Below are 22,230 nucleotides of genomic sequence, written 5' to 3' on the forward strand. Positions count from 1 at the left end.
TAAGTCTCTAGAGGAACGGAGGGTTCCAAATGATTGGAAAAGAGCACAGATAGTCCCAGTCTTCAAGAAGGGTCGTCGAGCAGATGCGCAAAACTATAGACCTATATCTCTTACGTCGATCTCTTGTAGAATTTTAGAACATGTTTTTTGCTCGCGTATCATGTCATTTCTGGAAACCCAGAATCTACTATGTAGGAATCAACATGGATTCCGGAAACAGCGATCGTGTGAGACCCAACTCGCCTTATTTGTTCATGAGACCCAGAAAATATTAGATACAGGCTCCCAGGTAGATGCTATTTTTCTTGACTTCCGGAAGGCGTTCGATACAGTTCCGCACTGTCGCCTGGTAAACAAAGTAAGAGCCTACGGAATATCAGACCAGCTGTGTGGATGGATTGAAGAGTTTTTAGCAAACAGAACACAGCATGTTGTTATCAATGGAGAGACGTCTACAGACGTTAAAGTAACCTCTGGCGTGCCACAGGGGAGTGTTATGGGACCATTGCTTTTCACAATATATATAAATGACTTAGTAGATAGTGTCGGAAGTTGCTTCCCCCTACTTATACTTCCCGAGGAGATCACGAATGTAAAATTAGAGAGATTAGAGCGCGCACGGAGGCTTTCAGACAGTCGTTCTTCCCGCGAACCATACGCGACTGGAACAGGAAAGGGAGGTAATGACAGTGGCACGTAAAGTGCCCTCCGCCACACACCGTTGGGTGGCTTGCGGAGTATCAATGTAGATGTAGATGTAGATGTACTTTTCTAGCGGTAAAGGAAATAGAGTGAATTCACGTAGTTCCTGGTGCGAAAGCCCGTAAAGATAATTCATGTATAACAGTAACAATACATCCGAGAGGTGCCCAACTGCGTTAACTATTACTGGATCCTCCTCCTTGTCACTCTATTTCTTACTCTGAGAAGATCACTTACTGTAACGAGCTGTTAGAACAGTCTCCAGTCTGATAGTATTGTATGAGGAGCGTTCAATAACAAATGCAACACTTTTTTTATGAAATCAGGTTGGTTTTATTCGGAATTCCAATACACCATACTATTCCCCACTGTTCTCCCTACAAAACCGTATTTTTCAGCATAATCTCCGTCCAATGCGACAGCCTTATGCCACCTTACTTGGAGAGCCCACATGCCCGCATAGTACCACTCCATGGTCGACATTGGAGCCAACATCTTGCTGCATCAATAATCTCCCCATCGTTGACGTACTGCTTCTTGCTCATAGTAGCCTTCATTGGGCCAAACAGTTGGAAGACGGAAGGAGAGAGATCAGGGCGGTAGGGTGGATGAGGAAGAACAGTACAATGAAGTTTTGTTTCTCACGGGTATGTAGATTTGCGTGAGACCTTGCCTTGTCATGGAGAATGAGTAAGGCCGGCCGCTGTGGCCGAGTGGTTCTAGGCGCTACAGTTGGGAACCACGCAGCTGCTACGCTCGCGGGTTCGAATCCTGCCTCGGGCATGGATGTGTGTGGTGTCCTTAGGTTGGTTAGGTTAAAGTAGTTCTAAGTCTAGGTGACTGATGACCTTAGATGTTACGTTCCATAGTACTTAGAGCCATTTTAACCATTTGTGAGAAGGAGAAGTTAGTTTGAATTTTTGTGGCAACGAACACGCTGAAATTGTTTCTTCAATTTTCTGAGAATAGTACAATACTCTTCAGATTTTATCGTTACACCATAATGGAGGACATCAAACAGAACAGTCGGTTCAGAGTCCCAGAAGACCGTCGTCACGACTTTACCGTCTGAGGCTGCGTCTTTGAATTTTTTCTTCACAGGAGAGGTTGTGTGGGATCACACCAAGAACTACCGTTTTGTTTCCAGTTCGTATTGAAGAACCCAAGTTTTAACCCCTGTGCTAATGTTCGACAAAGAAAATTGTTACGATTACCCTCGTAATGGGCGAGCAACTCCGCACAAAATGTCCTTCGTTGCTCTTTATGGTCTTCCGTCAGGCGATGAGGATCCGCGCGGCCACACACCTTTGAGTACCCCAACTGGGGGACGAGTGTGTCAGCACTACCAACAGAGACGCCCAGTTGTGCAGCGAGGTGTTTGGTTGCGATCCACCGATCACCTCCAGTGAGCGTTTCCAAATGTTCCAACATTACAGTAGTCACAGATGTTTGCGGCCGGCCGGCACGCAGGGGATCGCACAGGTTTGCGCGGCTTTGTTGCAATGATGACAGATGCCTCATCCAACGACTCACCGTGCTTTTGTTCGCTGACAGGTCTTCGTAAGACATTCTACAAGTGACTATGAATACCTGTGATGCTCTTGTTTCTCGCCAAAAGAGAATCAGTGACAGATCTCTGCTTGGAACGCTCCTCCATTATAGGGGCAATTTTGAGGGCTACGTCTAGCGCCTACCAGAACTTCATGAAACTATAAGGGATGAATCGGAAATATTGCACGATTTCCCACAGCAAATTCTGCATTTTTCATTCGAAATTGGAGAAAAAGATGTGTTGCCTTACTCACTGAACACCCCCTCGCATCATCACTTCTGGAATCTGAATAATGGGAAATATATTCTTTCAGTTTTATGTCGCGTTTGGATCAAATTTTATTGTGCCAAAATAAAGTTCTTTGATCCAGCATAGCTTTATGGCACTGAATCACTCAGTCTCCTCTAGTCTAGACCATTCTGCAGCTGCGAAGGCTCGAAAGCGCATAAGCACGAAAGAGGAAGTACTTCTTCGGTACAACAGTCAATAGACTAATTCCTTTCCCTGTAAATACAATTATAAAATTTTCTTAATTCTGCAGCACAGATTGACTTTTCGACAGGTACTGCCTCTTTAGGTCCTCAAAAAATTTGTATTTGTCACTGAATTAAACATGTAACGCTATATGTACGTCGAAGAATTTCTGCTTTTGTAAACAGAATTCTCATTAATTCCAGAGTTGCATTCTGCAATCAAGGCATAATTGCTCCACAACTTAGGACGGAGTTTTGAACATACTCAATAGAAGAGTAATCTAATGGTTCCGATACTTGTATGGAAACGTTAAATCTTTTCTTAGTTATTGTTAATCTTAGTAACAATGATGAATATTTGTTCATCCGTTATTTTGATTAGGGCTTGGTAAATGTGGTATTGTAAAATTTACATATTCTCTTCAGAACATTAATCAATTTTTCACCATTTATAGTATTCGTTATAGCCGTGTCGCTAATAAGATGCTGAGACCTGTTTAAACACATAAGTGATAAGTGATGCTATCGAGAAAGATAGGCGTTGGACGAACCTCAGATCTACCTCCACGGTATGTTGGCACCGAATGAGAACTACGGGAGAAGGTTCACTACCGAACACTTTTGGTGTGTCGTGGAGAGGGCGTGTTTAATTCTCACACGTTTATTGTTGCTTGAAAGTACTGAGGGTGTCTTTTCGTAATTCTTTGACTTATTCAAGTAAGTGCATCCGAAATGTTTACAAAGGAGCTAAAAGTATTTAGGAAGGATAGATTAAATAAATTTGGCAGAGGCGTATTTATTGCTGTCACAAGTAGTTTATCATGTAGGAAACTGAAGAAGATAGTTTCTGTGAGTAAATATGGGTAGAAGCTATACTTGACAACAGGAATAAATTAGCAATTGGTTTCTTTTACCGACCCCAGACTCATATGACAGAGATGCCGAACAGTTTAACGAAAACTTCATTATCATGACAAATAGGTGCCCCACTCAATGTGTTAGCGAAAATACGTGTTCAAGCCAGAAGATGGTATAAAACATCGTCAGAAATTGTGCTAAATGCTTTCTCCGAAAATTACTCCCAGCAAATACACTAGTGTCCAGAATTACTGCAACAAACCGCTATTTCCCCGTCTTGTGCCTAGTTCACGGTATAATCAAACAGTTTGTCAACAGATGTTCGCACAATCGTGCTCTTCACGGAAGGTGGTATTCCAGTCAATGGACAACCACGCCAACGATGACGTCAGGGCATCTATCAACCTGGGTAATGTGTGCCGGGTAGTCCCACATCCACAGTCGCTGGGTATACAATCATAAAGAAGACGCTACCAGACTCTCTGCGGCGGAGGACCATAAGAAGAATGGAGGTAGGACATTCGCAGACTGTTGTGGCCCAATGCTTTGATGTGAATCGTTCTCTTGTTTCTCGGATGTGGCGACATTTTAAAGAGAACAAAACAGAATCCCAAAGACTAGGGCAGGCCCGTCAGAAAGATTGAAGTGTTATTTGGCTGCAAGGGCACGACGGTACCGCCTTAGTACTCCAACAATGGCCGGTTATCAAGATTTAAGTGAGTCTGAACCAGCGATGGGACGCAGTATCTCCGAGGTAGCGATGTAGCGGGGATGTTCCCGCACGACCATTTCACGACTGTACCATGAATATCAGAAATCCGGTAAAGCATCCAATCTCCGACATCGCTGCGGCCGGAAAAAGACCCTGCAAGAACGGGACCAATGGTGACTGGAGAGAATCGTTCAACGTGACAGAAGTGCAACCCTTTCGCAAATTGCTGCACATTTCAGAGCTAGACCATCAACAAGTGTCGGCGTGCGAACCATTCAATGAAACATTATCGATATGGGCTTTCGGAGCCGAAGGCCCACTCGTGTACCCTTGATGACTGCATGACACAAAGTTTTACGCCCCGCCTGGTCGTATGAACACCGACACTGGACTGTTGATGACTGGAAACATGTTGCCTGGTCGGACGAGTCTCCGTTTCAAAATGTATCGAGTGGATAGACGTGAAGGGGTATGGAGGCAATCTCATGAATCCACGGACCCTCTATGTCAGTAGGCGACTGTTCAAGGTGGTGGAGGCTCTGTAATGCGTTTGGAGTGATATGGAGGAGAAGGAGATTTGTGTTTAACGTCCCGCCGACACCGAGGTCATTAGAGACGGAGCGCAGGCTCGGGTGACGGAAGGATGGGGAAGGAAATCGGCCGTGCCCTTTCAAAGGAAGCATCCCGGCATTTGTCTGAAGCGATTTAGGGAAATCACGGAAAACCTAAATCAGGATGGCCGGAAACGGGATTGAACCGTCGTCCTCCCGAATGCGAGTCCAGTGTGCTAACCACTGCGCCACCTCGCTCAGTGGAGTGATATGGAACCCCTTTTACATCTAGATGCGACTCTGACAGTTGCCACGTACGTAAGCATCCTGTCTGATCACCTGCATTCACTCATGTCCATTGTGCATTCCGACGGACTTGGGCAATTACGTCAGGACAGTGCTACAACCCACATGTCCAGAATTGCTACAGAGTGGCCCCAGGAACACTCCTCTGAGTTTAAACACTTCCACAGGCCACCATACTCCCCATACATGAACATTATTGAGCATAGCTGCGATGCCTTGCAACGTGCTGTTCAGAAGATATCTCTACTTCCTCGTACTCTTATGGGTTTATGGACAGCCCTGCTGGATTCATGGTATCAATTCCCTCCACTACTTCAGCCATTAGTCGAGACCACGCCACGTCGTGTTACGGAACTTCTTCGTGCTCAGGAGCGCCCTACACAGTATTAGGCATGTGTATCAGTTTCTTTGGCTCTTCAATGCACGTTATAATTATGAAAAATAAATAAAAAATTACTATGTTCTTTATTTTCAGCTTCTAAAGGAGAATGAGCTGACATTCCTCTACAGACGTTCAGACACTTTATTGACATTGTGTTCTCGCCGTCATGAAGGTGAAGTGTGGGCACACCCTATATTAATGTCCACTAATAGGTGTCCGGATACTTTTGATCAGATAATGTTTCCTTCCATTTCAGGTGGAGAATAATCGCTTATACGTCTTTGTACGAGTTCTTAGTTGCCTGAGTTTATCTGCGCTCTCTCTATGGCGTCGGTAGGCCGTGGCATCAAGAATATTCGCATTTCCTGTACCGATGACGGTTCTTGATGTGTTAACAATTTTCTCGAGGGATGTATGGCGCCTTTTTTCCAGTGTCTACCACAGAATAATACACAACTCTTCTGTACAAGGGTTTAATAATCTGGTCCGTTGTTTACTGCTCTGCCAGTCAAATAAGCCTTCGGATACTCACACAGCTTTTCTTTCTCGCCGGCCGCTGTGGCCGATCGGTTCTAGGCGCTTCAGTCCGAAACCGCGTGACCACTACAGTCGCATGTTCGATTCCTGCCTCCGGCATGGAAGTGTGTGATGTCATTAGGTTGGTTAGGTTTAAGTAGTTCTAAGTTCTAGGGGACTGATGACCTCAGATGTTATGTCCCATTGTGCTCAGAGCCATTTGAACCATTTCTCCTTTCTCTAACTGAATCTGAGGCTGGCATTTTTTCTTGTACAACTGAGTGTATGTGATCGTTACACGTCATATCTCTACACACTGATGCTCCCACGTGTTCGAATGACGTGAGCGACTCTAATTGTGACTCATGAATCCTGTAGTCAAAAGACACTACGCTATTACTTTTCGTGAATTGTGTAACTTCTCTCTCTTTACATTTATACTTAGTTCCCTGCCTTTGGATCTGGCTGATATCATCAGTCTACTTGATACTAGATGAATGAAAATAAATGTATGATCATACCTACCTTTTTTATGCTTATTTTAAATCTGTTCTCAGTTCCCATCTATCACGTATAGTTTTGCTTCACAATAGAATGAAGTTCATTTTACCTTTAGTAAAGGAATTGTATTCAGAAAATCGTATCACTACACGAAAAAACATGTCGAGTACACGAATATGCTCTGCTTTATGTGTGAGTGCGACAGGCGGGCAAAGCGAAAGCACTCTTTGGTCGTGTTGGAGACATTTTGAGCTGACGTCTAGAAAGATCTTGCATCGAGAAATTGCAGACTAGATAAAAATATTGCTTCCGCCACTAGAAATCAAACTAGTATTTTGAAGTGCCTTGTAAAGGCTTTTCCACAACAAGGATCCAGATCTAACTACTTTTGTTTGAAATTTCCTACACTGTAAAGAAATACTGAAAGCTGGAAATTTTGTTTTCTCAAATTTACAAATTCACAAAGAGTCACGTATTTGAGAATACAATGAAAGTTGGAGGAAAAAAAATGCATTGACTGCCTTCAGGTCAATCACTGAAAACTTTATAGTAAGTAACAATCATCCACCTTACAAGAACACTTTCAGAATCATGTTGAAAGAGGACAGGGAGTTGGGTCGTAACGTAAGTATAGAAGACCATTTCCAGCGCTTATACACTGACTACTTACCTGAAAATTTGAGACATTAAATTGAAGAGCAAGGAAAAAGCGTCCATCGGAATATTAAGGAGGTGGAGCAGAGGTATCAGTGAAGATGGAATGAACATACGATGACCGACTATTGTTGGGTGTGAAGACGGAGATGGAGATGGAGGACCTGAGAAGAAATCAAGAGAGTAAGTTTGAAAATCTAACGTTACTAAGAGATATGTATGTAGCATTTTTAGTATGCGTCTAAAAACGAAACAACCGTTACAAAAATGTAGACCCTGAATGAAATCTTAATATTTTTACTGTTAATATTTATAAAGTTACTTAAATCTTTAAGATATGATATCTTGTTTTGTGAAAAACCTGACCTGATAGAACAAACTAATAGTAACCTTTCGAATCAGTGCTACAGATTGATTCTTGAAGACGAATTTTTGAGAAGTAGGGTGAAAAAAATGATGCCGTTATTGGATATTACAAGAACTATTACCGAGTAGAATTTCCTCATAGATAGCTAATTGATACACCAAAACTTGAGATTGCAACCAATAATATTCGCTAACTTATTAACGTGTAATATGAATAGCTACGGCGAGATTACCGTCCGCTCCGGCATATCAGCCATTAATTCAGTGTCTGCAGACGACTTCCCATTCAGGATAACGTATGCTTTCAGCTTGTCGGAAAATGATCGATCTGTTTACAAATCTGGTTAGATACTATGTAAGAAACTGTCTTATGAGGCATACTGAATCAAGTGCACAAACACAGAATTAAACTGTTTCCTCTACTAAGGGCATCTTGTGTGAAGAGGAGGGAGCGTAGAGTATCGCTTTGTAGAAAAGTCTGCTGCTCGATTTTATCGATTTTATGATGTCAGAAGCAGAAATATGTCCCAGACACTGTCTAGATATGCGATTTTTTCTGTCAATGGAGAGCAAGCGGTATGATAGGTTTTTAGTTATCAGAAGTTTCGAAACGACAGGAAAGGAACAAGGAATGAATACAAACACGAACTGTTGAAATATGATCACATTTGTCGCTGTACCGTTTCTAGATTCCATCTTGAGCTAGAAACAAGTTTTTCCACTTTACGTCGTCAGATAAGTATTCTCCCCAGTTTTATCTCTGCTGGGTTAATTTGTCCAAAGGGCACTTGCGTAATCGTCTGCTGTGCTACTGATACCCGATAAACTTTTTGAGAGATGTAACAAGGTACTGTGTCATAGAATAAATCAAACAAGATAACGTCCTTCGCCGTTAATTATAGATGCAGATGAACCCACGAAATACTATACTATTATTAAATTAGAGGCAGTAGGGACTGTCTTTCTTGATACAGGACTCCTCTAGCAATATACACGAACTAAAACAGAGCACGTGTGGTGAAGCCTTTAAATCCTGGGGTACTGCCCCCGTCACGGCCGACAGCAATCAAAACACTATCACGGAGATATCAGTGCCGTGACGCTGATATACAACATAACGCAGGAATTACGTAGGAATATCGTCATGTGATCGATATTTTGCCGTTTACTTGAATAGCTTGATTACACTAATTAAATGCCACTCGTCGAAAGCACATTACTTGTCCTGGAGAAGTAATACACACAAGATAAAAAAGCAACGCACCACGAAGGAATTATCCGAATGGGACGGAAATCTGTAGGCGTAATGTACATGTACAGACGAACAAATAAATGATTGCAATTTTAGAAAAAAATGGTTTCTTTACTCGAGAGAAAGAGCTTCATGAACCAAGCAAGTCAGTAACGCAATAGATCACCTCCGGCACCTATGCAAGCATCTATTCGGCTTGACATTGATTGACAGGTTTACTGGGTGTCCTCCTAAGTAATATTATGCCAAATTCTGTCCAGTTGGCGGGCTAGTACGTCAAAAACCCGAGCTGGTTGAATGACCCTCTCCATAACGCTCCAAATGTTCTCAGTTGGGGAGAGATCCGGTGAACGTGTTGGCCAAAGTAGGTTCTGACAAGCAGAAAGACAATCATTAAAAACTCTCGCCGTGTACTGGTGGGCATTATCAACCTGAAAAGCAAGACCAGGATGGGTCGCCATGAACGCCAGCAGAACAGGGAGTAGAATATCGTCGATGTATGGCTGTGCTGTAAGGGTGCCAGGGATGATAACCGAAGGGATCCCGCTACGAAAAGAAATGGCACCCCACATTACCAGTCCTCGTTGTCGGGCCATATGGCTAGTCTTCCATCCCCGGCAAAGGCATCTCCAGACACGTCTTCGTTGGTCGCTGGAGCTCAGTCCGATGCGTTACTCATCACTAACCACAATTCTATTCCAGTCAATGAAGTTAAGCGCCGAAGACGTGTCTGGAGATGCCCCAGAAAGCAGTGGGATACCACTATATGGCCCAACAGCCAGGGGTGATGGTCTGTGGTGGCATTTCACTTTGTAGCCGGACCGCTTCGGTCGTCATCCGTGGCACCCTTAGAGCACAGCGGTACTTCGACGGTATTCTACACCCCTTTTATGTCGAACTGTCCTGGGCGTGCATTCCAGCAAGATATTGCCAAACCCTACTTTGGACAGCAAGGTAGCCAGATCGTTCCCAGCCGAGAACTTTTGGAGAATTACGGGCGGGACCTTCCAATCAATTCGGGATTATGACGATAAAATGAGCCATTTGGACAGAATTTGGCAGGACATCCATCAACAGGAAGTCAAACAGCTGTATCAGTGCCAAGCCGAATAACTGCATACATGAGGGCCAGAAGTAGATGAACGCATTATTGACTTGCTAAATTTATTAAGATCCTTCTCTTGAACAATTACTCATCCAATTTTTCTGAAACTGTAATCGTTTGTTTGTCTGTTTATGTTTGTTCATGTACATGACATTTACCGATTTCCGTCCCATCCGTATAATTGCTTCGTGGTGCGTCGTATTTAATTTTTAATTCATTTTTTTCTGAGTGTGTAAAACAATCACTAAATCATTCTATCCTCATACATCTATGATCCTGCCCATTCATGACAAGCATCAAATAATATCATAAGAGACTACGTCCCTCTTAGGAAATCGTTAATGTATTGATACCATTTAATTCAGTAAGCTGCATATTTGGCTATTTGCTTTAAAACTGATGTAACCAAACATGTCTTGACGAACTGGCACAGTGTCCCTCGAAGACTTAAAGTCGGAGTTAGCTGTCGCGCACAATGTCTTCAATGGCCAGACTGCCTGAGCATGCCTCGCGAATCGACTTTAAGTTAGAGTCCTCCAGAATATCCTTCCTGATTTTCAAAGAGTCTCTTTGATACACCTTGAGCACCCTGGCGCAAACAATACCGCGGAGAATGAGGCACCCACATCATGAAGGAAGTTTCCAGAATAATTCTCTACGTTGCAGAAAAGTGTTTGCACTATGATGAAGTTCTGTGAGCGAAACAAGAGCGCTGGATTCGAATCCAGGTCTAAAACTCAATATCTCTACTTCAGAAATTTTCATATGTACTCGCCCGGATAGTCGAGCGCTTTAACACATCGCTTCTGAGATTCTGACGGGTTCGCCAACCCCTAATTTCTTTTTAATTGGTCTTTGGGTCGTGCCCATACACCAATTTCAATATTGGAAAGAAGATACGACAGTACGTTCCGACACATCGGAATACTCATCAGGGTGAAGCCGTACCCTGGTACGAAGTTACATGGGCTTAAAACTATCATGTAACGCCATCTAAGCGATTTTCCATTCAGTTATGACGATGCAAACATAAAGAAAATACAACTCCCAGTCCCTGAATGGAGAAAATCCCCGGCTCGGCCGGGAATCGAACCCGGACCCCTGCGGTTAGCAGCCTGCCGCGCAGACCCTGCAGCTACCCAGGAGGACTTCTGGCCGCGGATTGAATCCTCCCGGCGGGTGTAATTTTTAGGCGGTTTGCCAAATTCCACTAGATATATACCAGACTGGACCTTGATTTCCACATTAGTTAAACGATTTGCGAACAGTTAGAAAACAAATATTCATAAGCTTTCACATGGATAACTCTATACACACTCAATAGGCGTATACATACTCCTCGAGGGAGAGGTTTGGGTGGCGGGGTGTAATGGGTGGCGACAGGATATCTGGCTAACAATGAAGTTAATCATGCTCATTCTGAAAGCCGACCCCACGTAGATGTGGGAAAAAGGGAAAAGAAAGTGTCATGTTTAGGGTGTCAATGGAGGTACACATACTGGAACTTCACATATCTCGAAAATTTGGTTTGGGATGCTATTGCTGCAATATAGGCGGCACGGCTATAGCCCTCTGTTTGCAGTTGCGTTTATGAGTGTTCCTTTCTGCGTTGACTACCGATCGTCTGTTAGAAAGAATGAAACTCAGTCAGAAACTCATCAACCTACTAGTATAGTGAGAACGTCGCGTCACATGGGGTTCTCGGTTGTTACAGCCAAGACCTCCCCCCGAATACAACAGCTCATCACAGACATAAACAAACCCTCCATATGAGACCCTACTGAGGCAATATGTGATACTGTCACCAACAGTGTGTCAACGTAATACAGCAACGGGTGAAGCTTGGTTGATGCCTGATGAGCTAAGACGCACAAGTAGTGAGCAGTGTGATGTGGAAGTCTTGCTTGTGAATAGTGAGGGAGGTAGCACAGTGAGTTCAGTATACTGGCTACTTTAACCATTTTATGCAGCCCCATCATTGTCAACACATCAATCTTCAAAGAATGCACACATCACAGTCAGCGATGGAAAGACACTTGATACCACACAGCAACCTGCAATTAGCAGACACTGTATATGGACGTATTAGTAAAAATTAACAAATATAGTTAGGAGGTAACATGCGTTAGGAACGCATCATTGACATTATGTGTAACTTAACATACAGCCTGTTAAAAATGTTCATCAATTTTTGAAAGATAATATATTCAACGAGAATGAAGGTAGGAAAATAGGGTGCGTTCTAACTTACGCATCAACACTAAAGGTTTATCTCAGATAAAGTTGCGAGTTGTAGATAGGAGTCTTTCTGTGGTATCTGCCTTCCTCCACAGCTGAGAGAACACCGCGATGGAGCAACACCTCGCCAGCATCTGCTTGTAATAGCATTTCATAAGGGGTCCCAGACGTGAGCGCATTTCTTGTGGTCGATCATATTCGTTGGTACATTGGTGTACATTTCTCGAAAACTATTTTTTTTCAAGGTAAACCAAATTTGAAAGATGCATAAGTTGTCATGTTTTCTTCAAAGTTTACTACTTACATCCACATCACTGAGAACTTTGTCAGCTGACCGACCCACCATTCAAACACAACATTGCGTTCATGACACTAGTTTGTACGGTTCTGAGGCCAACAAACACTGTTTTAGGCAAGTGTTCCAGCATACAGTTGCTGAAACTTTTGTTACAATTTTGAGTTCCCTCATGGATGCATAAGGCAAGCACGTTTTTGCTAGCTACATCTATATAGAAAGGATTTACATCTCGTGTTGATAGTGGTAGACGATGATTAGTCTATATGGTCTCTCAGAAATGTTTGCGACGAACTTCGAGAGATTGTAGAGGATATCTTGAGGAACAAATCGAGGAAGTAAATCCGTGTCCAGGAAAGACATCCAACTACGCTACAGAGCATCGAAGTTACAGGCGCCGACGACAGCAAACGTGATGTTTTACGCTGACGGACCATAGGCGAGACGTCTCGCGATGTTTTTTGTTATACAGTGATCGTAACTGAGGGGTACGGCCATCAGTGGAGAGGATGGAACCAGCTGCTGTGGAGACAGGCGTTGTCTCCTATGAATGCGACGCTTGTTGCCCTGGTGGTTGACGGCTTCGCAGAGGGGTTCCCAACCACACTTTGTTATTTCCTGTATACGGGAAAACATTGCAGATTTTAGAGGATATAACGTTGTTTGACAATATTTACTGTTTAAACGTTTATACGTGCCTCCAACTAGCTTCTTGACGTTACCCTTGATGATAGCTTCTTAACCAAGACATAACTTCAAAATCAAGCTGATATATTAATTCGAATTTTATGTCATGTTGTCTGTCATTGGCCAAACAAACTGACGAATCATAATGGCACTTTGTGCAGGCAGGTGCGGAACGCTGAAGATAGCGCACTTCCTAGTCCTGGGCTAGTTTATGTATGTGATATGAACGGATTTTATTTCTTCGCAAAAGTGAATTAGTGATTACCGGACCCTCGGAAAAAGTTTAATGGCGATTTAGTGTGTGTGCGCACGGTCATTAAAGTCGTCTGAAGATAATTTCGTGAAGTTGCAATGAACCTCCATAAGTAAAGATTAGATTCCACGAAGTTAAATTTACAATTAGCCGTTAGAATGACTTTAAAGATAGTTTTTACCACATTTTTATAAAATAAAGTAGCATACATTTAGGAGACTTTTAAAGACTTTCATTGTAATGGTGTTGAGACTTTCCCACTTGTCATTCCATCAGTCACAGTTGATTGTACGCAGGTGAGAATCTGTGACTGGAATACGATGGCCAGTGGGGACATCAAGACAGTTTCACAACTCGCGAGGTAATCAGATTTCGTCCTGCTGAGCTATCGAAATTGCAGGAACTCATTACGAGTTGCTCAGTGAAGCCCTCCTCATGCAAGTATTTGAAAAGAACAACTTGCCGATGCAGTAATGTGTCTCTGGAGGAACAGTCCACATCTGATCCAAATCAGGTAATCAGTTAGGAAGGTGTAGAAACCGCTAAAGGATCCTTCATTGTAAATCTATAAAATCGCTATTCCATTTCAAGCGTGTAGTGAAGGAGTTCTAGCTCTTCTCCTTCACTGAAGGCATTTCTTCAGTTTTACATAATCTTTTTGTCACTTAAGTGTTGTGTGGCACATTAATTTCTTTGTTGCTATAGGAAAATGCACTCTATCCTTCTTCACCACCAGAATCGTATTTTCCATTGTAAAAGGATCCCACGATTGTTCCTTTGATTTCTAGGCATATTATCAAGACATCTTAATTCTCTACTGCTTAAAACAATATCAAGCGGCTACAGCAGACTGTTTCGAATCAGGCTTTTGTACTACTCCAGATATGACGGAATTGTCACAAAGGAACAAAACCACAGACGATAGCGTTGCTTATAAAAGGATTTAGTAGTCAGTCTGTAGTATTATTCGCGATACACAGTGAGGTGACAAAAGTCATTGGACAGCAATATACAATATACAGATGGCGGTAGAGCCACATACATGAGATAGAAAAGGACAGTTCATTGGCGAAGCTGTCATTTGTGCTCAGGTGATTCACGTGAAAATGTTTCCACCGCCATTATAGCCGCAGATGGGAATTAAAAGACTTTCAATACGGAATGTTAGTCGGAGCTAGATTCATGGGGCATTCAATTTCGGAAATCATTAGAAAATACAATATTCGAAGAACTACAGTGTCGAGACTGTGCCAAGAATACCAAATTTCAGGTATTACATCTCATCACAGACAGACAGACCGACGGCCTTTATTTAACGACCGAGAGCAGCGCCGTTTGTGCCGAGTTGCCAGTGCACTTGGTGAAATAGCCGCAGAGATGCGTGTGGGACGTACAATCAACGTGTCTGTTAGGGCGGTGCAGCGAAATTTGGCGTTTATTGGCTATGAGACTGAGGTGAGTGCCTCTGCTAACAATACGACATTACTTGCAGTGCCTCTTCGGGCTCGTGACCATGTCATTCTGACCCTAGGCGACTGGAAAATCGTGATGTGGCCAGATGAGTCTCAATTTCAGTTGATAAGAGCTGATGGTTGGATTCTAGTTCGGCGCAGACTCCTCAAAACCATGGATCCACGTTGTCAACAAGGCACCGTGCGAGCTGGAGGTGGTTCCACCACAATGTGGGCTGTGTTCACATGGAATGAATATGTTCGGCTATCTGGCGACCATATGGAGTTATTCATGGACTTAACGTTCCCAAACAATGATATCATTTCATTGGGCAATAGTAGTTCGCGATTGTGTTGAAGAACTTGCTGAACAGTTTGAAGGAATGATTTAGCCACCTAGATCGGCAGACATGAATCCCATCGAACATTTATAGGACATAATCGAGAAGTCAAGTTTGTGCACTTTTGTCACCTCTGTTATCTAAGTAACTAACATTCATTTGGGTTAACAGATTGCAAACTATTTTTTGGGGAAAACCATGGCCACTTTTCCCGATCGGCATTACTGGTTGACAGACGGAGCTCTCAGACTCAAAGACGCCACAGGGCACTACATTTGTAAGCCAACTTCAACTTTTCCTCTGGTCAAACGCTTTGAGGATCTTCTTCTGTGATGGAACACCTTATTTACTTTTCGGATTATTAAAATTTTACAAATGAGAAACCTTGTATTATTCAGTGACTACTTCAGTTTTAACTAATAATTAGTAACACAGAAATCACAATAAAATTTAAAAAAATAATTTGTATCGTCAAAACGTCGAAATAAAGCGGCATGTTATTATTAGTTTTTCACTAAACACTTACTATTCCCCAGGAAACACCAGTGTTCTGTGGAACAGAGTTTGGGAAGCCCAGCTCGGCGTACTTAGGTGATGTGACGAGAATAATATAAATGACTTACCTTACATCAGATGTCTAAAAATCAGAGAAGTTTTTACTAAAAAATAAGGGAACAAGATTTCTCCGTGAAATTCACTGACAGCAATGAAGGTGTGTGTTAGCACTAGCACGACAATCTCCCCGCAGACAGCAGCACAGTTCAAAACAAAAAAATCTTCTATGGTTTGATTTCCCACGTTGGCCACTGTAGACCACCTGCCCTATAACTCTCTTTGAGTGTGGGGGGGGGGGGGGGGAGGGGAGGGAGGGGGGGAAAGGCTGTGTGAAAGACTGCGTCTATGTGGCTCTCCAGGGATTAATTTCTAAAATTTCAGGTGTCTGAATGCACTTTGTCAACGATACCACTAACACCCTCCCTTCCCCTCAACCTACGAAAATCACAAGTGTGGATTTTTGAAAACTTATGATAAAACTAGAAGAAGGAACAGGGGAAGATAAAGGACATGAAGATGATGAGATCCAGATTTTAGAAAGTGAAGTACTTCAGGCGTTGAGAACAGGAAAGAATGGTAAATCACCGGGACCAGGCAATATCAACAAAATGATACATGGAGATTCAATACCCAACGAGATGAAGCTAGGTTACATTAATACAATATTTAAGAAAGGGGATCGCAAAATTAGTTCAAACTATCGAGGAATTTGTGTTACAAACACATTAATGAGAATTTTTGCGAAAGTAATTAAAAACAAACTGGAAAAAAATTTTAGAACCCAAGAAGAACAATGTGGATTCACGGCTGGGAGATCATGTGTAGACCATATTTTCACATAACGACAGATTTTGGAGAAACATAGGGAAAAATCAAAAAATATAGGATTAATTTTCATTGATCTAGAAAAAGCATATGATACTGTTCCAAGAAAATTACTTTGGAGAGCACTACATATGGCAAACATAAACCCTCTCTTGATTAAAATAATACAACAGATGTATAAAGATAACATTTGCCAAGTGAAAGTTGGTGATAAACTTTCACAGAAATTTAGAACAAGCAAAGGCCTTTTACAAGGCTGTCCCATGTCACCATCATTATTTAAAATCTATATAGATATTAGCCTTAGAACATGGTCTCGTAAATGTAATAGTATGGGATTAGAAATAAGAGATGGAGTTTGCCTACATCATTTATTATTTGCTGATGATCAAGTAGTCGTAGCACAAGATGGGGAGGATGCTAACTATATGTGAAATCAACTAGCAGTAGCATACAAAACTTGGGGTTTGAAGATTAATTACCAAAAAACAGAATACTTGACTAATGATTCAGATGAGCTATACATTGAAGGAAAGAAAATCAAAAAGATAAACACTTTCTGTTATTTAGGATCCATTTTAGAAATCGAGGGAAAATCAGAGTCAGAAATCAATAAAAGAATTAGTAGCGGACGGAGGGTAATTGGGATGCTTAACTCAGTCTTATGGAGCAGGAATGTAATGAGCAGAATTAAATAACTAATATACAAATCCATATTAGAGAGTGTGGTTCTGTATGGAACGGAGACCTGGACAATTAACATGAAGCACATTAAAAAATTACAAGCTCTAGAGATGGACTTTTGGAGAAGATAGGCAAGAATCTCCAGGACAGAAAAGATAAGGAACACCGAAGTAATAAGGAGAATGGAAATAAAAGAACGAATATATGACGTAATGGATAGGAAGAAATTACAGTGGTACGGGCATGTACGACGAATGGAGAAAACCAGAATACCAAAATTGATACTGGAGTGGGAAGCGGAGGGGAGAAGAAGAAGAGGACGACCTATGACAACCTGGCTCCAAAATGTACAGCACATACTGAGGAGAATGGGCGCAGAGGAAGAGGACACACAAGATCGAAACACCTGGAGAAATTTATTGAGATTATAGTTTAAGAACGTTTATTGTTTGTATTGTAATTTCCAAGTAAATTATTATGTTGGAGATAAGCCTCTGTAATGAGGAAAAGCTCAAAATAATAAATAATGATTAAACTTCCAATGAGAAATTATATCCTACAAAGCACTGTTCTGAAATTCAGGTTTTAAAACACAATTTCGTTTAATCAAAGCAGTAAAACCAAAAGATTTAATATAAAAAACATATGTTACCGTCTGTCCCCGTAACATTGTCACTTTGCTTCTTAGTTCTGCTCGATACATACAGGCACATTCGGTACTTTTCTTGACTATGACATCATGTTTCAGCTGCTGCTAGCCACAGCATTCAAACAGTCGCTTTGTAGCCGCTCAGTGAATTAATAAAGTATTTAGTGATGAATGTCATGAAGCTACTCCTAGGCCGTTGGAGTCACTGACAAAATCAAAACATGATGTAACATGAGACATGGAGTTAGCTGTTTAGTAAATCCTTTCAATGTCATTTGTCTTCTGCTTGTTGAGTTGTATTGCAAGTGGATTGATTTACACTGATCAGCCAGAACACTATGCTCATGTACCTAATAGCCGGTATGTCCACCTATGGCTGGGGTAGGGTCACAGTAGCAACGCATCAGGGCATGGAAGCAACGAGGTCTCAGTAGGTCGTTGGAGGGAGGTAGCACCACATATGCACACAAGTCACCTAATTTCCGTTAATTCAGGGGAGGGGGCGTTGAGCTCTGACACCATGGTCAATCATATTCCGGATGCATTCGATCGGATTCAGACCTTGCGAGTCTGAGGACCAGCACATGAACTGGAACTCGCCAACATTTTCCTTGAATCAGTCCGTCATACTCCTCGGCTTGTGACACGGTGCATTGTCTTGCTGAAAAATACCACTTCTGTCGGGTAACATGATCGTGATGAAAGGGTGTATGTGCTCTGCAACCAGTGTACGATATTTATTGACAGCTATGGTGCCTCATACGAGCTCCTCTGGATCTATGGGTGCATATGTGAATGTTTTCCAGAACATAATGGAACCGCCGCTAGCCTGCTGCCGTTGCACAGTACGTGTCAAGGAGCCCTTCCCCTGGAAGACGACGGATTCGCGCCTTCCCATAACCATGATGAAAAAGGTATCGGGATTCATCAGACTATGGAATGCTCTGCCATTGCTCCAACGTCCAGTGCCGATGGTTACTTTCAGTCGTAGGAGACTGTGTTGTGGTGTTAACATTGGGACATGCGTAGTCCGTCGGCTGCGGTGACGCATCGTTAGCAGTGTTCGGTGCACTGTGTGTTCAGGCACACTTGCACTCTGCCCAGCATTAAAGTCTGGCGTTAGTTTCACCACAGTTCACCACCTGTCCAGTTTTAACAGTCTGACCAGCCTATGACATCCGACATCTGTAACGAGGGGTGTCCAAAAATGGTTCAAGTGGCTATAAGCACTATGGGACTTAACGTCTGAGGTTATCAGTCCCCTAGACTTAGAACTACTTAAAGCTAACTAACCTAAGGACATCACACACATCCATGCCCGAGGCAGGATTCGAACCTGCGACCGTAGCAGCAGCGCGGTTCTGGACTGAAGCGTCTAGAACCGCTCGGTCACAGCGGCCGGCGAGGAGTGTCCACCCAATCCCATGATGTCTGGGTGTGGTTTCACCTTGATTTCGCCACATGTTGAAGACACTCACCAAGAGTCCACGAGGTCTGGATGTGGTTTCACCTTGATTTCGCCACATGTTGAAGACACTCACCAAGAGTCCACGAGGTCTGGATGTGGTTTCACCTTGATTTCGCCACGTGATGAAGACACTCACCAAGAGTCCACGAACACCGTCAAGTCATGCAATTTCCGAAATGCTGGTGCTGGGCCTCTGGGCCGTCACAGTCTGCCTCCTGCCGAGCTCTACAGACCGCGCGCCTTCCCCACTCGACACACACGGTCCGCACACTCACTGATACTTCATGAACCGTACGTGTACCTGGCTAGCAGTCATCCTCTCAGTGTGACGCTGCTATCGCCTGGATGGGTTTATATCGATTGTAGGTCGGTGGTCATAACGTTCTGGCTGATCCGTGTAAGTTCATGTTCATTGCCACTACATAAGCAACACATTTAAACGCAAGTATATCTATAATACGTCTTCATGAAACGTTAATCCCGTGTGACATTTGCACCATAGCAGACGACCTGCGTGTGGCTCTTCAGGTGGTAACAACGCAAAATAAAGAGAAAAACGTTTCCCCCTCTCTCCCCTCCTCATCCTGCACCAGCCGTGATCTTCCTCTTCTCCTGCTCTCCTCACAAGACACTGCTATGGGGACAGCCTGTACGTAATATTCTTCAGTCAGATTTTGTCGTTCATACTTTCACAATAGTGAGTTGTGTTACGATTTAGTAGACGTGTACGATTTTAAATCTCTGGTGTCGACTTCATCCAGTTAGTTAAAAAAAACTCCTATGGGAGGCACCGGAACGCTGTTGCGACACTCTCCGGACGAAATTAAGTCCTTTGCTTCCCCTTCCAACAAATGTAGGTGAACTGTGGTACCCCGTGGGAACAGCAGCGAATATAGTAACTCCAGATGTGTTCAAAAAAGTGTGGGACGAATTTGACTATCATCTGGATCTTCGTCGCGCCTTCACTGCACATTTGTGAAAGACAAAGAAATCTTTCAACCTAAATGTAATTCTGAAAGTTACACCAAGGTTGCATTTACATGCATTTAGAAGATACGCAGTTCTAAAACTGATGTTTCTCTTTAAAATAAAGACTTCGCGCTCTTATGCGTAAGTTAAAAATTCACTCATGCACAAGATGCAGCCTTGTAAAATAGGATGAATCTTTTGAAACTCCAAGTGCTACCATGCTTACAACAGTCATAAAAATAAGCTCAAATATTTCTTGTTGCTAAATTTCCATAAAGAATAGACATAAACCGTGAGTAATTAATTTTAAAGATACGTTACCTATTCTGTTGATTCAGAGACTGGGCAAGAGCTATGGAAACGATAATAGGTAATGTAGCGGTTAATGTAGTGAAGTAATTGGTTTAGACAGCAAGTAACTCGAGTGTTATTATTCCACGTTTAGCGCTAATTTAACTGTTCTCCGTTTATTAAAATGGTTTTCCCCTTCTGTATGAATGACGACTGCTTAAGAACAGTGACAGTTAGTAAGGTATTAATCACTAATATATTACGCCAACAGCGCCTACACCACGGTCGACGATAAAACGCATTCCCCTCTATGTGACTGATTAATGCATTACCGTCAGTGTTTCTGACTGCTGTGTCGTAAGTCATAATTTCTTAACTGTAATTTGAATGACTATCACCACTCTCGTTTCAGCCCTACTAGTATACATCATAGATGAACAGATGCCTACTCACTAATGGTATGTGACAACATCTCACACCTTCACTTCTAAATAAAACTAAATATGGGTTCTCACACATACCATATAACTGAATATACCGTAAAACCATCCAAATTCGTCACTGAGGTATAACTTTGTAACTAAAGTGCGCTCTAACTTTAATTCTTGTATACTATAACTAGGGTCACTAGTCTACAACCTGCTCTGCTGCAATGTGTTCTTTCATAGTGCTGCCATTAGTGATGAAAACTATACATTGACATGGTCTCAAAGCCATTTCTTTCGTTGGGAAAAAATGATTGCAGGTTTTCTGCAAACTTTCTGATGCTGCCGATAACTCTGAAGAGCTTCTAACATACTCGCCCGGTTTGGTATGACTGTCCTTACCACTTACCACGCACGGACAGCTCTTGCAAGTTTAAAGTGCCTGTGAACCCAGACCCTGACAAGTAAGGGGATCCCAGAGCCAGTGACGTTTGGACCTCAGAATTATAGCTATTATACTGCCTAAAATATGTCAAAGAGAAAGAGGTGATCTCTACTTTAGATCAAAGAAACGAACTATTGCCTGTACTAACTATTTTTGTTATAATAATCACCGTACAGAGTGTGTTCAGGTAAAATATTTGGCGATGAAGGAAGATCCCGTAAAAATTAACACAAGAAAATATTAATGAAACTAACTACAAGCAAGATAAACACATGAAAATTTACGAAAACAATTCTTACACTAGCGTAATCTGAAGAAAAAAAAACAAATACTAACGTAACTATAAGCACACTGAACACAAGAAAATTTGCCCCTATTATATTACGCCTACAGTGTTACAAAATCACACTACTCTATCGTAGCTGGACAGTATCGTCTATCTGCCGAATGCCTTCCTCGAATTTAAGCCCCAAGATCACACGCGCAATATGTGGCTGACATGGACACGGGGGAATGAGAAAAACTACGCAAATCGACTCCAATCTAAGCAGATCTGAAGTGAACACACTCTGGTGATTCCCACACTTAGTGCCTGAGCAATGCGGTAGTTACCTTGTGCAGAGTTCAGCGATAAGGGAGACTGTGGTCGGCTGTGACGTGTGTCGGCGATGGACGCCTTGCGAACCTGTTGACGTGACAATTCTATTCTGGCTTTGACTGGATA

This window comes from Schistocerca americana, chromosome 8, assembly GCF_021461395.2.
Source record: "Schistocerca americana isolate TAMUIC-IGC-003095 chromosome 8, iqSchAmer2.1, whole genome shotgun sequence".
NCBI lineage: Eukaryota > Metazoa > Arthropoda > Insecta > Orthoptera > Acrididae > Schistocerca > Schistocerca americana.